Source organism: Falco peregrinus, chromosome 6 (assembly GCF_023634155.1).
Source record: "Falco peregrinus isolate bFalPer1 chromosome 6, bFalPer1.pri, whole genome shotgun sequence".
NCBI classification, from domain to species: domain Eukaryota; kingdom Metazoa; phylum Chordata; class Aves; order Falconiformes; family Falconidae; genus Falco; species Falco peregrinus.
The window spans coordinates 39,412,657-39,427,794 of record NC_073726.1 but is presented as its reverse complement, the minus strand read 5'-3'; positions in this window follow the sequence as shown (position 1 = coordinate 39,427,794).

Genomic DNA, 15,138 nt, shown 5'->3' with positions numbered 1-15,138 from the left:
CATATTTACCATTTTCCAATTATTTGGCACCTTCTCCTGTCACCATGAACATCTGCAGATGACAGACAGTGGTCTCTCACAGTGACAGCAGCCCACTCCCTCAGGGCATTTGGATGCACCTGGTCCACAGACTACTGTATGTCCACTTTGCCTAAGTGGTCGCTATTGATCTTCCCCTATAACAGGTGATACCTTAATCCCCCAAACTCACCAACAAAACAGTTAAACAAAGATGAAGAAACCCTGGGATGAATGCTGTTTACACATTATATCATGAATATATATATATATATATCTCATGAATTTATACCACAGAATATCATACACAGACCTTTCTTCTTATTCTGTTTCATTCACCAGAAAAATTCAGATCAAATGTAGAACAATACTTGGCCTCTCCACCTCTTGGAAATAGTCTTCAATTTTCTTTTTAACAAGTAGTTTGCTTGGTTACATTAAATATTTAATAAGCAACAGCTCTGTGCTTTATTACATCAAGAGGAAGAGTCCATGGGCCAAACATTTGGGGGTGACTACAGGGCTCTATTTCACAACAAAGGTGTAAATTACAAGAATATTAAGTGTAGTGCTGGTTTCTTATTGGAGGTACAGTAAGTAGTATTCATGAGCTTGGGAAAAGCCCCAGACCATATCCAGGAAAAACATGAGCCATTTGAAAAAAACAAACAAACAAACAAAAAAACCAAACAAAAAAAACAAAAAAACCCCTATCCCTCCAACTACATCTTCGGGACTCAGAGCAGGAAACAGAAACAATCACTAAATCAGGCATCCAGAGAAAGAAATCAGGAGAGAAACGAACAGGAGAAAAAGTGTTTGCACACATCTGGCCTATATTTTGGTTACTGTATTATAGAACTCATTTGTGCGTTTGTCTTAATCTGATACAACATGGTAGTTCCTATATTCCCGTGTATCAAACAGCATAAGCTCTTGCGGTCGTGCTACAAAGAACTCCAAAATGAATAAATATTTTATCCCTGGTTAAATGCATGTTAATATTGTTTCAATTTTACATTAAAGGTTACATTAAAGATAAAATGGGGAAAAAAGCTGACCTTCTTATCTAAGAGATTTCCATCTAATTTAAAAATAAATATAACTATTTCCAAAATTATGCTTTGAATTATTTTAATGAATTAATTATGTTTACATAATTAAATTACATTTTTTAAAAAAGAGACCTTGTGAAAACAGAGGTTAGGCAGACCAAGAGTAGTAAAGGTAAGCAGGGATCAAGCTGATTTCACAAAGCAAATCATACTTACTTTTTTCTGAAACCTCTTTACCCAGGGCAACATGTGTTGGCAGACTTGAGAACTCATCTACAAGAAAGATTAGACTTCACTGTAGAGACTCATGCTGCCATTTATTATCTCATGATATAGCTTTTTCTAATCTGTGTAGTGTCATTTTAAAAACAGGCATCACAAATTCTGGTAAAAAAGGTGTCAAAGCTTATTAGCCCAATAACTCAGTTCCCTCATGGTGGGAGATAAATTAGGGTGTTGTCATATGTGGTGTTTGCTGTGGGGAAAAAAAAAAAAGAAAAAAAAAGGACACTGAATTTACCTGGGTTATTTTTTCTACAGAAATAATACTACACCTGTTTTATAGTTACAACTCACTCTTTGAAATAGTATAATTCAAATTTCAGCAATTTTAGTGAAGGGTACCATGCATTAAATAGGAATAAGTTGTTCTGTCCCTCAGTATACTTTATGATTTAAAATCCTTCTTCCTCTGAATCTTAAACACCTATGTTTTAATAAGAGGATGAAAAATAAAAGAGAATTGCACTCAAGAATGTACTAGGTTTGTGTATGTGCATTAAAAAACATTAAAAGATGCTCTAAAGGTTGCTACAGTCTTTGCATTTAATAGTGTTTTAATAGTAAGGCAAAAAGATGTATTTTGAGATCATTTCTCTGCACATTGACTACAGGCAAGAGTAGAGCTTTCCAAGAGTCAAGACCAAAAGGAGTACTATTATTTAGAATATTATCTACTGTATTTATCCCAAAATGGCCTGAAACTGGGGAGGAGAGAGGGAAACCACAACAAAAATAGAATATGATAATTTTAAAATGTTCTGAATTGCAGATATCAAGATATTTTCAAAAACAAGACCAAAAGGAAACACTTTTTTTTTTTTTTTCTTTAGAAAAGAGAACCAAAGAGCATTTCGGCTTGGCTGAGGACAAACTGCGTGTGATTAATGCAGAATCAAAAAAACCCCACTCCAAATATGTGAAAACTTACATTTCCTAGAGTAGCTATACCTTTCAATGAGATTACAGATGTGGAGTTAATTAATTACGTAGTTAATCATCTGAATAGAAGTAATTGCTTTTTGTATAAATATGAAAGGAAAGTATATGTATCTAGAGAGGATTACCGCCACTTAGATCTCCAGATGTGCAGGGCTAGGAAGTCAGACTGACTGAACCCTTCCTTCCTTCTCAAGCCTTTCCTCCTTCATCAACCACATGGGAGGAAATGCTAAAGGATGTGTGCTTTTGAGTTTTTCTGCTTTTTGTGGCTCTTGTTGTCTGATTCCTTTGAAGGGGATAGTCCAGCAGTCCTTCAGATTAACCTTGTCTTATTCAAAGCTTGGACTGCATGGTGGCAGAGCACCGAGCAGCCCTGGCCCTGCTTCAGAAGAGTTCACTGTGCCCCTCCCTGGTGTTACAACTAAGTCCACTGTCACCTGACTGAGGTGAAATCAGTATCTGGTTACCCATGCTTCACAGCCACATGTGGATGGACAGAAATGTCACCACCTGACCCCCTGCACGACATATGCCCTGCCTGGCATCCCTCATCATGCCAAAACATTTGCCCCGAGGGACCAACTGCCTAACTCTGGCCAGCCTGAAGAACTTCACTGCCTGCCAGATTGCCTCACATAGCAAGTCAGTGAAAATTTCCATTTATTTCTCACCCATGGGACATGGTAAATATAACATAAGCATCTTGGCTTGATCTTGGATGCGGGTGATGCTTATGTTCTGAAACCCACACCAAATACAATGTAAGGACGGTAAGCAATAACTGAGGAAGCCCTAGATCCTTGAGCATGTATCTTGTATGGTCATAAGAATAATTTTGACATTTTCATTCTGACCAATGCTTAATCGCATATACTTCTCTTCTAAAAATGTATCCCTATATTTTAGAACCAATCGTTTCTGTATGCGCTTGTGGCCCCAAAACTCAGTATTCTCAATGAACAAAATGAGCATTTTTACTAGTGGTTGGGGCGCACACATCCATAGCAGCTGCAGTTCAGGCAGATTTGGCAATTGGAAGCAGGTTGTGCTCAGACCTCAGAGTGAAAAAATTCGCTTTTCCAAGCGGTTCAAAGTTATATCAGGCGTCTCCACTCTGCACAGGAGACATAGCCTAGGAGAGCTGCTGCTGCTAGAGTGATAAACCTGCTACATAAATCTATGTTTTTCTCCCACTTTAAGCCTCATGACGCGTCTGCTGCTCCCTGACAGACACCAGAATCACCTCCTTATCCACAAGTGCCCTGGCTTTCACCGGCGTTAAGCACCCACAAGTGTCGGGGGGATTTCTGAAGAACTGAGAGCGAGCACTGTAATGGAGAGATTTTGCCACCAGATGTCAGAAGGCAGAGCACAGAGTGGATAACACATGGCCTCACCAAACCTCAAAAAAGGACCTTTCAGTTCTTTTATGCTTCCCCTTTCTTCTCCACTCTTCCCCTCCTGTCACATACAAGCATACACACACAGAAAGAAAATCACCTATGGAACGCTGGGTAGGGTGGGTTTTTTTTTGTTTTCATTGTATCCTTATACAGATAAAAAGCAGGAGATCTAATACCCTGTTAAGCTTCAAGTGAAATATCAAAGAATAAGAATTGCCTAAAATTCAAAGCTGCTAAACAAGCTGACTAATAACAAGTTCTGTGATCTCTGGAACTAATGAAGTCTCGTTTCCTATGGATTTTACCTCATGGTTGATTGAAGCTTTTCCTATGCTTGGAAACTTCAAATTTTCCCTTTTTTTTATAAGGGGCAAAGGGGGCCAAGGGACAGCTTTTCAGAGAGAGGGTCTTCTTTGCTGGCATGTTTTCTGATTGTAATCAAATAGCTTCAAGACTACTATCCATCTCTGAAATTTTGTTGAAATCAGATGGGGCTCCAAAATCCACAAGGCTTTCTTCTATAGGAAACCTAGCAAAAGAAAATACAAGGAACAGTTTAATCTATTACAGACCCAGATTAATGAAGCCATTTATTTTATAGTATAACTGTGCTAGAATTACTTAAACACCTAAACTTGCACTGGCAATTTAAATGTTCCATTAAATATTCTGAGGATTCCTTGTTTTTCTACCAGATCATGAATTCATGGAATATGCAGAAATATGCCTGACTGACCATCAGTCTTTGCTAATGAAACCCTGGTTCCTATGACTGCATGTTAGTGGGGTACCCGTGCTCCCTTTTTTCTCCCTTCTTTTCAAAACAGACAGTACATAGCTTAAAATGCCTTCCTTTACATCAAGTTTCCACATGCCTCCAGCACAGCCAAACAGGCGTCATTGAGACAAGATTGGCATTCTACCAGTGTGCTGTGACTCCAGCTGAAGTTACTCTGAATTTCTGCAATGATTTCAGTGGGAATAAGATTAAATGCTCAGCACTTTTCTCTTAATGTAAGCTTCTGCTTATTCCAGCTCTTTTTGATTGTATGTATTTTTACTATGCCAAACTAATGAGCTTTACTTTATTACCCTATCACATTTTAAGCTTTGATTAGTCTAGCTTTTAAAATGTACATAAAATTAGTTTGATTTTATTAGCTATTATTTAAATGATCACCCTTAAATTAATCCCTTTGTATTGTGAAGCTGATTTTGTTGCTTTACAATGGTTACTTATCCTTCCTGACCCAAGATTATATCGCATCATAAAAATTTAGCAACAGATTTTAAAAATTAAATGGAATTTTTATGAAGCATGAATGATATCCATGTGGACCCATCTATATTAATCTATAATAATGATCCCTTTTGAGCTATTTTACAGAAATGGATCAATTCTATGAAAACTTAGAATGTATCTGAGCAGACTTTGACATGGTTGACATGGTAAACGAACTTTAGCAGCTTCACGTTTAAAATATCATCCTCAGCAGATAGGTTCAGGGCCATTTCAGTGTCTGGTAACACAATTATACAATTACTAAATCAGCTGTGGGAGTCATAGCCAGCAAAACTTCTTAATGGTATACCCGGAAATTGCACACACGGATAAGCATAAGCCAATTTACTCCTTAAGTAAACAAGTTTGAGAAATGGTGATGACACTTGTTCAGAAACAAAGTTCATACACCTTATCAATTTCCTGGAGTTAGATTGGGTATGTTGGTCTTGGGTTTTTAGTTTGTTTTGTTGTTTTTTTAATAATGTAATATCCATATAATACAATCCAATACCATCTTTCCCTTCACCCTTTCCACATTGGCACAGCATATGATTAAACAGCTGACCTCCACTCTGACATCCCTCTCCCAGTGCAAGTTCTCTCTGTCGTGGTAAGCTTGTTCTTCATTTTTACTCCTCTCCTGTATTGTCAACACTGCAGGTAACTATGGGGCCAGGACAGCTTTTGTCCTAGTGCCCAGTAATATCTGCTTTTCTTCCAGGGTAACACATACTCTTGTTACATGGTACATATTTTTTGAGGTCAATGGGTCCATTTGCTAAATGGAGACATCTGAATTGAATCATAAACACTGACAGAATATATGAAATGTTATTGTCATAGTTCAACATTAGACTATTTTTAAAGTACCTACACTAGTCCTCAAGTGCACATCCTACTTATGCTAAAGAAAAGTCAAACAGGTCATTTGAGTTGTCTCAGAACGTTAAAAGCAGCTTCCCCGCTTGCCATTACTACCCCTCAACCAGGCAAACATGTGGAAAAGAAATGGTGGAAACAGTTTTCCAACACAAACTGAAACTAGCCTTGAGCTGTCACAGATCAGGAGAGAAGAACAAACAGTCAAGCAAAATGATTTTGCTCCTGTGAGTGTAATTTTCTGTGATGCCTGCAAAGTTAATACACCAAAAATGTCATCTCAAGAGGGGAAAAAAAAATCCAGTGTAACTTCATCCTAGTTGTCTTTTCCTTGTATCACACTCAGGGGTCCTGCGCCCTGCAGGAACAGCCCACCTTTCTTTTGTATGGAGCATGCACAGCCACTCCCTTCAGCCAAAGGACTAGTTTCTGCTGCACAGTGATTAAACCAAGGGAAGTTCTCTAAAATGTAGGAAATGGTGTCCATCTATATACAAATATTACCTGTAAAATAATAAAAAATATTAAGTATGAACACAAAAGCTGCAGGACAGTGATAGCAGTGGGCTGTGCCTATGGATTTTGCCCACTTCAGAAACTCCAGTGCCACAGCTGGTGCAGCAGCCAGACCTCTCCAGCAACTGTCCTGCAGTCCAGTGTGCATGTATTTAGATGCAGGAAAATGGGGCAATGAAGATGGGGAGGTGCAGACAGGTGGGAGCAGCAGCAGCTCTGGGGGCTGCGGTGGCCATGCAGGAGGCTCCAGGCAGCCCCAACAGCCCCTCGCTGCCAGGGGCTTGTTCTCAGCCAGCTCTGACCCAGGGCTCTATGAAACCACCTCTCCTGTTGCACCATCACCTCAGAAAAAAAAAAAAAAACCCAAACAAAAAAACCCAGGATATTTTATGTATTTGTTTGAAGATCCTTGTAAATTCAAAAGGAAATAATTTAATTTTACAGGGTTGGCTGTCAATCAGTGATCTTTTTTATTACATTATAGGTTGCAGGTTGTTCCAAATGTCAACAGTAAAATAATTTCATCAGTATTTGAAAAAGGCATATGAGTTTGACCTACACTGAGTGACCACCTCTTGAAGTACTTCAGGCTTCTTTCAAGAGAAGTCTTGAATCATCTACAGTATCTACATTAAACTCCCAAATAAAAACCAGCATATCTATATTTCCATTGCTAATATGTATCATTTTAAAACAATTTGTGTTTATTCTAGTGTCAGCTAGCAGAAACAAAAAAAATGGAACACAGATTTTTGCAGTCTGAGCCAGAGAGCAGCACCAGAATACACTTTGTCTCAAGCACAAGGTTAAGATGTAGATGGGTTAAAGCAATGAAGAATGCTTTATGAGGTATCTAAAGAGATAAAACAGCTGCATAAACACTCCTGTTGATATATACCAAGGAGTCTAGCTACACAGGTAAGCACATTCTCAAAGCCAAACTCCCATTCCTACCCCCTCTCCCCCGCCATAAATCCTCAGTACTGTGCCTTGGACCTGCTTTCATTCTAGATCAGCTATGTGCATTGCAGGAGATACCTGAGATTTAGTTCTTCCTAAGCACATAGTGGCAATTTGAGTCCAAGCCTCTCTTGGCCTGCAACAAGAAATAAGTCGGGGGCTTTCCTGAGCACATGTAGCTCTGCTTCTCAGTGTAGAACATGAGGACTACTATGTTCATTCTCATTTTCAGATGGATTTCCTCTACTAAATCTATCATTTAGGCACAGCTAACACTCCTGGGTGTCCAAACTCATAGATATTTATCATTTTGACACTCAGCAACTGAGAATTGACAGGCTAATGATAGGGCTGGGAGGGACCTTGAAGATCATCTAGTTCTGACCCCTCTGCTACGGGCAAGGATACCTTCCACTAGATCAGGTTGCTCAAAGCCCCATCCAGCCTGGCCTTGAACACTTACAGGGATGGGGCATCCACAGCTTCTCTGGGCAACCTGTTCCAGTGCCTCACCAGCCTCACAGTAAATAATTTTTCCCCCAGTATCTTATCTAAATCTTCCCTCTTTCAGTTTAAAGCCATTACTTCTTGTCCCACCACTACATGCCCTTGTAAAAAGTCCCTCTCCAGCTTTCTTGTAGGCCCCCTTTAGGTACTGGAAGGCTGCTGTAAGGTCTCCCTGGAGCCTTCTCTTCTGCAGAAGAGAAGACTGATGTACCTATAAAAGTTTTTCTTGTTGCTCTTGACATCCCTGGCCAGATTTAATTATATCAGGGCTGTAGTTTTCCTAATCTGATCCCTGGCTGCTTGGACAATTTCTCTATATTCCTCCCAGGCTACCTGTCCTTGCTTCCACTCTCTGCAGGCTTCCTTTTTGTGTTTTATTGTGTCCAGGAGCAGCTTGTTCATCTATACAGCTGCCTGGAGGTTTTGCCTGACTTCTTTTTTGTAGGGATGCATCGCTCCTGAGCTTAGAGGAGGTGATCCTTGAATATTAACCAGCTTTCTTGGATGCCTCTTCCCTGCAGGGCTTTATCCCATGGTACTCTACCAAGCCGATCCCTGAAGAGGCCAAAGTCTGCTCTCCTGAAGCCCAGGATAGTGAGCTTGCTGTGCACCCTCCTCACTGCCCCAAGGATCTTGAACTCCACCATTTCATGGTCACTGCAGCCCTTGAGCTTCACATTCTCTGCCATCCCCTCCTTGTTGGTGAGAACAAGGTCCAACATAGTACCTCTCCTCTTTGGCTTCTCTACCATTTGGAGAAGGAAGTTATCATTAGCATGTTCCAGGAATCTCCTGGATTGCTTATGCCCTGCTGTGTTGTCCCTCCAACAGATACTGGGGTGGTTGAAGTCTCCCATGAGGATCAGGGCTTGTGAACATGAAGCTGCTCCTATCTGTCTATAGAGCGCTTCATCTGTTCAGTCTTCTTGATTGGGTGGCCTGAAGCAGACCGCCACTACCATGTCCCTGCCCTCACTTTAATTCTTACCATAATCTCTTGGTCGGTTCCTCATTCATTCCTAGTTGGAGCTCCATGCAGTCCAGCTTGTCACTGACATAGAGAGCGACACCCCTATCCCCCCTGCCTGTCCTTCCTAAAGACCCTGTATCCTTCCATTCCAACACTCCAGCCATAGAAGCCATCCCACCACATCTCCATGATGCCAATAAGATCATGTGCAGGCATGCTCGTGTCTCTAACTCCTCTTGCTAATTTCCCATGCTAGGTGCATTTGCATAGAGACATTTAAGTTTGGCCCCCAGTGAAGCTGAATTTTGGCTGGAGAGGCTGGAATTCCTTTGTGCTGCTCTTCAGGTGTCTCCTGCTGACCTGTGATCCTCCAGGCTCTGGGCTTCTCTCGCTGGCACTGGCATCAAACTGGTAGGAGCTGGATGGATTGAAGATCCCCTCCCACAGCAACTTTAGTTCAAAGCTCTCTTCATCAGCCTGGGAAGCCCATGGCCCAAGATGTTCTTATCCTTCTCTGACAGATGGAACCCATCAGCCCCCAACAGACCAGGTTTCTCAAAGCGAGTCCCATGGTCTAAGCAGCCGAACCCCTGGCTGTGGCACCAGTCCTGTAACTGTTTCTTTATTTGCCAGATTTGACTGGCCCTTTCAAATCCCTTTCCTTTGACTGGGAAAACTGATGAAAAATGAGCTAACAAGCTGTTGAGAGGTTTAATTTAAGCCAAAACCCAGGACACCCAAAACTGAAAGAGCCTGCCAAGTTGCCACTGCTGAGCCTAACTCAGTGCTTTGACTCCCCCACTTACTCTCCTTTCATGTTCCCATGCAAGCCCCTTCCCCCCTCCAATTCTTTACATGCAAATCCCAAACCTGGTAGAGCCCCCGAGTGCAGGAGGCACACTGCCCAACAGTGAGCTAGTGCCCCGAGACCTCCCTTACTGCCTGCTCATGAAAACCTCTCAGATAAACCCAGTGTGCCCGAACAGGATTCCCTGCATAGGCCTGGCCCATCACAAATGGGAGCTCTAATCCTATCATATAGCAAATGCCAGGAATACCAGGATTTCAATAGACAGCAAGGTCTGTACACCTCCGTACATATCTCCTTCACACGTAAAGCACTGAATACTCATCACCTGCAGTACCCCGTGTCTGGAAGGCTGGAATTAAACCACTGATAGACATACAGGGAGCGCTGTGCACACCATCAACGCACCTCCCTGCGACCAAGGAGATGTAAGTTCAAGTCCCTGCCTTATTTGGAAAGGATGGGGACTTAAAAAGAACTCTAATATTCAGGATGTGTCCTGTCTGTTGTGTAGTTTGGCTTCTTATTCTCCCGGGGGGTTTGGGGGTGGGGGGCATTTCATGAAGGTTTTTCTTCCACCAAAAAAATCTGACTAACATGATCTGATTTAAGCACATTAGAAGAATGTTCCTGCTCAGGATTCTCAGGAAAGGAAATCTGAAATGGTTGTGCAGCAAAGCATCTCATATTTTCCATATTACATTCCTACACAGATAATGTTTTGATGTTTAATTCCAAGCTATTTTGGGTTCCTCCAATGCCATAGGGTTCTGAGGCCTATTTTCTTGGGTGCCAGTTCTCCACAGATATTTTTATGAGACTCAGAATCTAACCTTGATCCTAAGCCCATGCAGTATACCTTGGGATTCCCATACTTGCCAAAAATCTAACTTATAATACCTTTACATTTTAAATCTTTTAATAACTACACATTTCTAAGCGCACGTTATGAACAAGACCTAGGAAATACAAGGGCACCTTGAGCGATTTTAGTTTATTGGTTAAAACAATCAGTACTTTACATAGTTGGCAAGCTGCAAGGCTGGAAAAAAAATCCCTAAGAAATAGAGTGGAATTCTCTTTCAAAATATTTCATTAATTCACCATTTAACTGAATTTTTCTGCATGGGCAGTGGATACGTGTCTGTTTCCAGACACAGATGACCCTGCAGAAAAGGCTACACCCTCTCTGTTGAAGGTAGTCCCTGTCTTTCATTTGCCACTGGATATGTTATTGTGAACTCTCTGCAGCGCTCCTTCTCTTTTGAAGGTTGAAGATATTATTATGAAAGTTATTAATAATTCTTTTTCCCAGTGGATAACTATACAAACAAAAGTTGTCTATTTCATATTTGAAGTTCAGCTGGTAGCTACTAAAAGTAACTAAATTATGAAAGTGTGCAAGTTCATTTGTTTTCCACACTGCACAGGCTACCCACTAACTTAAGCTTAACTTTTCAGGTTTACCAAGTGTTTATGTGAGGTAGCTTTGGCTGTTCTTCTTTATAATTTTTATTTCTAGCCAAGGAGATTCTAATGCTTTTTTAGTTAGGATTTTTGACCTGAATTTATCAGGCAGCTGTTTAATGTCACCATTTCCTTTACCCTTCAGAAATAACTTATTTGTAAATTTAAATGACCTTCACCCAGAAACAGCTTCAAAGCTGATGATGATCGGCTTCTAATTTCTCCAAAGATGATTACAAGTGGATGCTAATATAGCTTTCACCCCTTACAAAAGAAAAAGGACTGCAATCCTCAATAATCCTAGTGCAAAATGCAAACACATAAACCAGTTTCATTAAAAAACAAGTAAAGCCGCCACTGCAGTCTTCACGGCAATAGAATTTTTCCCAGGAGATAGCATTTCATCCAGGCAGGATGCTTAGGTGTTCAAAGATAAAAAAGAGATGTTCCACGCTTCTGAGAGGACACTTAATGATTAATAGGAAAATAATGTATTAGTCTTGCTTTTTAAAATAATCAATGACTTTATGTCAGAAAGAATACGAACCAGAATATCATCATGGAGCTATCCACTACTTAGTAACTTCTGAATTATCTTGACAGTGCTCGATACTTTTCAGTCCTAAATTTAGATCTCAAAATTCAGAAAGCACTTAAGCCAGGATTCACCTCATCAAGCATTAGCTGCCTAATAACTCATTCTCTAGGTTCTCTATAAAAAACAGAAAGACACCTCCAGACAGCAGTTTATCTCACTTCAACACAGAAGGAATGAATCTTCTACTAGAAGAGGCTGGCTCTCTCTATCGACTAACGAAGCACCATATCCATTAACTGGGAGGGGACAGACCCAAACTGGCCAAAGAGTTATTTCATACCAGAGAATGTCATGCTCAGTATACAAATTGGGGGGAGCTGGCCAGGGCCTGACTGATGCTCAGGGACTGGCTGGGTGTTGTGCAATCATATTGTGCATCACTTGTTTTTTCCCTTATGGATTTTATTCCTCTCTCCTTCTCATTACAATTGCTATTATTATTATTATATTTCAATTATTAAAATGTTCTTATCTCAGCCCACATGTTTTACCTTTTTCCTGAATCTCCTCTTCATTCCTTGGGGCAGGAGGAGTGTGTGAGCGGCTATGTGGCGCTTAGTTGCTGGCTGAGGTCTGAGTAGCCACTCTTTCATTGCCCTTTAAGTCAATTAAAAATTTGTAGAAAAAGGAACTGAGAAATCAGTTACAACTTACAGCTACAAGCCAGCTTCCAGAGGTACCAAACACCTAGAACTCCCATTGACTCAAAATCTTATTGTGGATTCTTCTAACTTGTGGGTTATATTGTCTAATTGTAGAATGCAATAGAAGATTCAGTCACCATTTCAGCCTACCACACCTCTGCATGGTACAGAAAAGGCATGGCTTAGCAAGTTTCTACTCTGTGAACACAATATAAGTGGAGGGGTTTTTATGCATCATACCATAGCCCACTTCCTTACCACTTCATGCAGTAGCTTGTCTTGGATTTTATGTTCTAGAAACTGCTGCTGTAACTGCAAGTCTTATACTGGAGGCTGTGCTTTTATACTGTATTTTTGTATCACTTTTTGAGAAGTATTGGTAAGAGTTTGCTTTTAAAAAAAAATAATATATATATATACACACACACACACACTTCAAGGGTATTTTTACCTTAAACCCATCTATGTACAAGAAATTCAAACAGCTATCTACACTTGTATCTATCTATCTGTATCTCTTTATTACTACATTATCATGTAGTTAAGCTTCACTGAGTTCCTGCCAAGTACTGAACTCATCATCAGAAAAGTTATCCAAGCTTGTTCAAGGTCACACAGAATTGGCATCATAATTTAAACTAAAGCTCAGTGAGTGCTCCAGGAGTGCTCAAGTCATATATGAATTAGCATCACGCATAGGTTACAAAAATATGTCAGAACAAACCTCTAGCATAGACGTACTTAAATAGGTAAAAACTTTGTAATCGCTAGTAACTTACACTAAAGAATTTAAGGAAATATTACAGCCTCTGAAGTTCATTAGTTGTTTGTAACAGTTTACATCCTTTTTGTGTCAGTCTGGTACTTTCTTTTCTTAGCACAACAAAACTTTTGGGAATACTAGAGACAGAAGTTTTTTTAAAAGAGTAATCCAGTTTCTTTCATCTATCCAAGCCTCTCTTTATTTTATTTGTAAGGTAAAACAGTTAATTAAAGTATACCTGCTGCTCAAGAAAAGACTTAACAAGGAGTTGACAACACAGTTTTAAAAGTCTCAAGAATATTTTGTATCTAGAACAGCTAAATAAATATTTTTATTGTGCTTTTTGCCTCAGCTCAAGTACTAAAAAGATAATGTGCTTGTTCCCAGGCACAAACATGAAGAATAAGACCTGCTCCAATACAAGTGTGTTCCCTTAGGTGTTGTTTGTCTCCCCCCTTGAAAATGCCTCTCATAACTCATGATTTCTTCTCCAGGTGAGGTGACAGAAACATCCCTTTCCCTCTTCACTGTGCACGATGACTCTTCTCCTGTCTCTTGGTACAGGAAGGCCCTTGGCTGAAGATACAAACCAGCTGGTGAGGAAACCCACCGGGCCTGCTAGAAGGAGTTCTATACCCATGCCCAGGCAGAGAGATCTCATACAAGCCATCATGGAAAGGCTTTATTTATTCCTCATTTTCCTTATTTTTTAAATATTGCCTATTACTTAAATCTATTTAAAATGTAGCATAATATTTACTGAGACTTAAACTATTACATGCTTTCAATTTTTCATACTTTGAAATCATGTTGAAGTATATAATATGCCCCTACAAGAGCCAGATACTATGATTTTTAAGGGAAATGGTTTTTATATGTTGAATTACTGATACCGAGTAAAGTAACCCTATTGCTTTAGGGGAGAATGGACTTGTAAAAAGGTATCTTGCTCTCACAGGAAGGAGGAGAGATTTTAAACAACTTCTTTATCATTTTCCCTAAATCACTGGTGAGGCAAAACTCCAATCCACACATTAGCCAACCAAACCCCAACACTGACTGTTCTACTTCACACCAGGCTGGAAGTGGAAATCACTTTCCCTTGTACCATTACTAGAGGCAATTTGATCCCATTGTAGAAGGGAAAAGGATTTTTGTGCAACAGGTTCCAGGATGGCTGGATCTTGTGTACCACAACTTGATGTGAATTGTTTCTTCTCATGAATTCCTGTGTGCACCCAACAAGGGACAACAGTAACATTTGTGAGAATGAGTGTACTTTTTTCTCCCCCACTTATTCTTCTAAAAAAATTCTAAACACTCCAGAAGCTTATTCTGGAATAAGCAGCAACCCACAAATTTCCCAATTTATAACACTTTTCTACGTCTAGATATTTCAGTCAAAATATTTTATTTTTCCTTTTATAGATCCACTGACAGTCTACTTTGAAAGGTTTTTTGCTTGGTCATGACCATGTTCATGTATTTTTCAGGTTAGAATAAGTCTTAACAGGTTCCATAGCAAGGAGATTTAGAAAAGGAAAGCAGAAACCACATATTTAAAATGTACAGTATTAAAATACACCTTGATGTAATTTATATGCTGTGAATACCTTAAATTAGATATTTCCTTAATGGCTGTCATCCATACACATACATGTTTGTGCATGTAAAATCTGAAGCAATTCTAACACATCCTTTATTGCTATACTGCTGCATGTTCTGTTGGATTTCAGTAGTACCTAGTTAATGAAATTAATGCCAATGTATTCATACTTTAGATAGCCAAACGGTAAGAATACGTTGAATCAACTATACTTATGCCAACAACACTGATTTTTGCAACTTGTCTGTTGTCAGTATTAGGTCCTGCTACAAATCTCACTAGTATCTCCTTCCTCTTAAGTACCAATTATTTTTATCAAACAGCAGCCTATTTTTAGCACACAATGTGCAAACCTTACAAAACCTAACTTCTACATTGTGTTTAGATTTCATACATCTTCAGCAGCCAGTGCTTAAAGTCTACATTATGAATCATCCT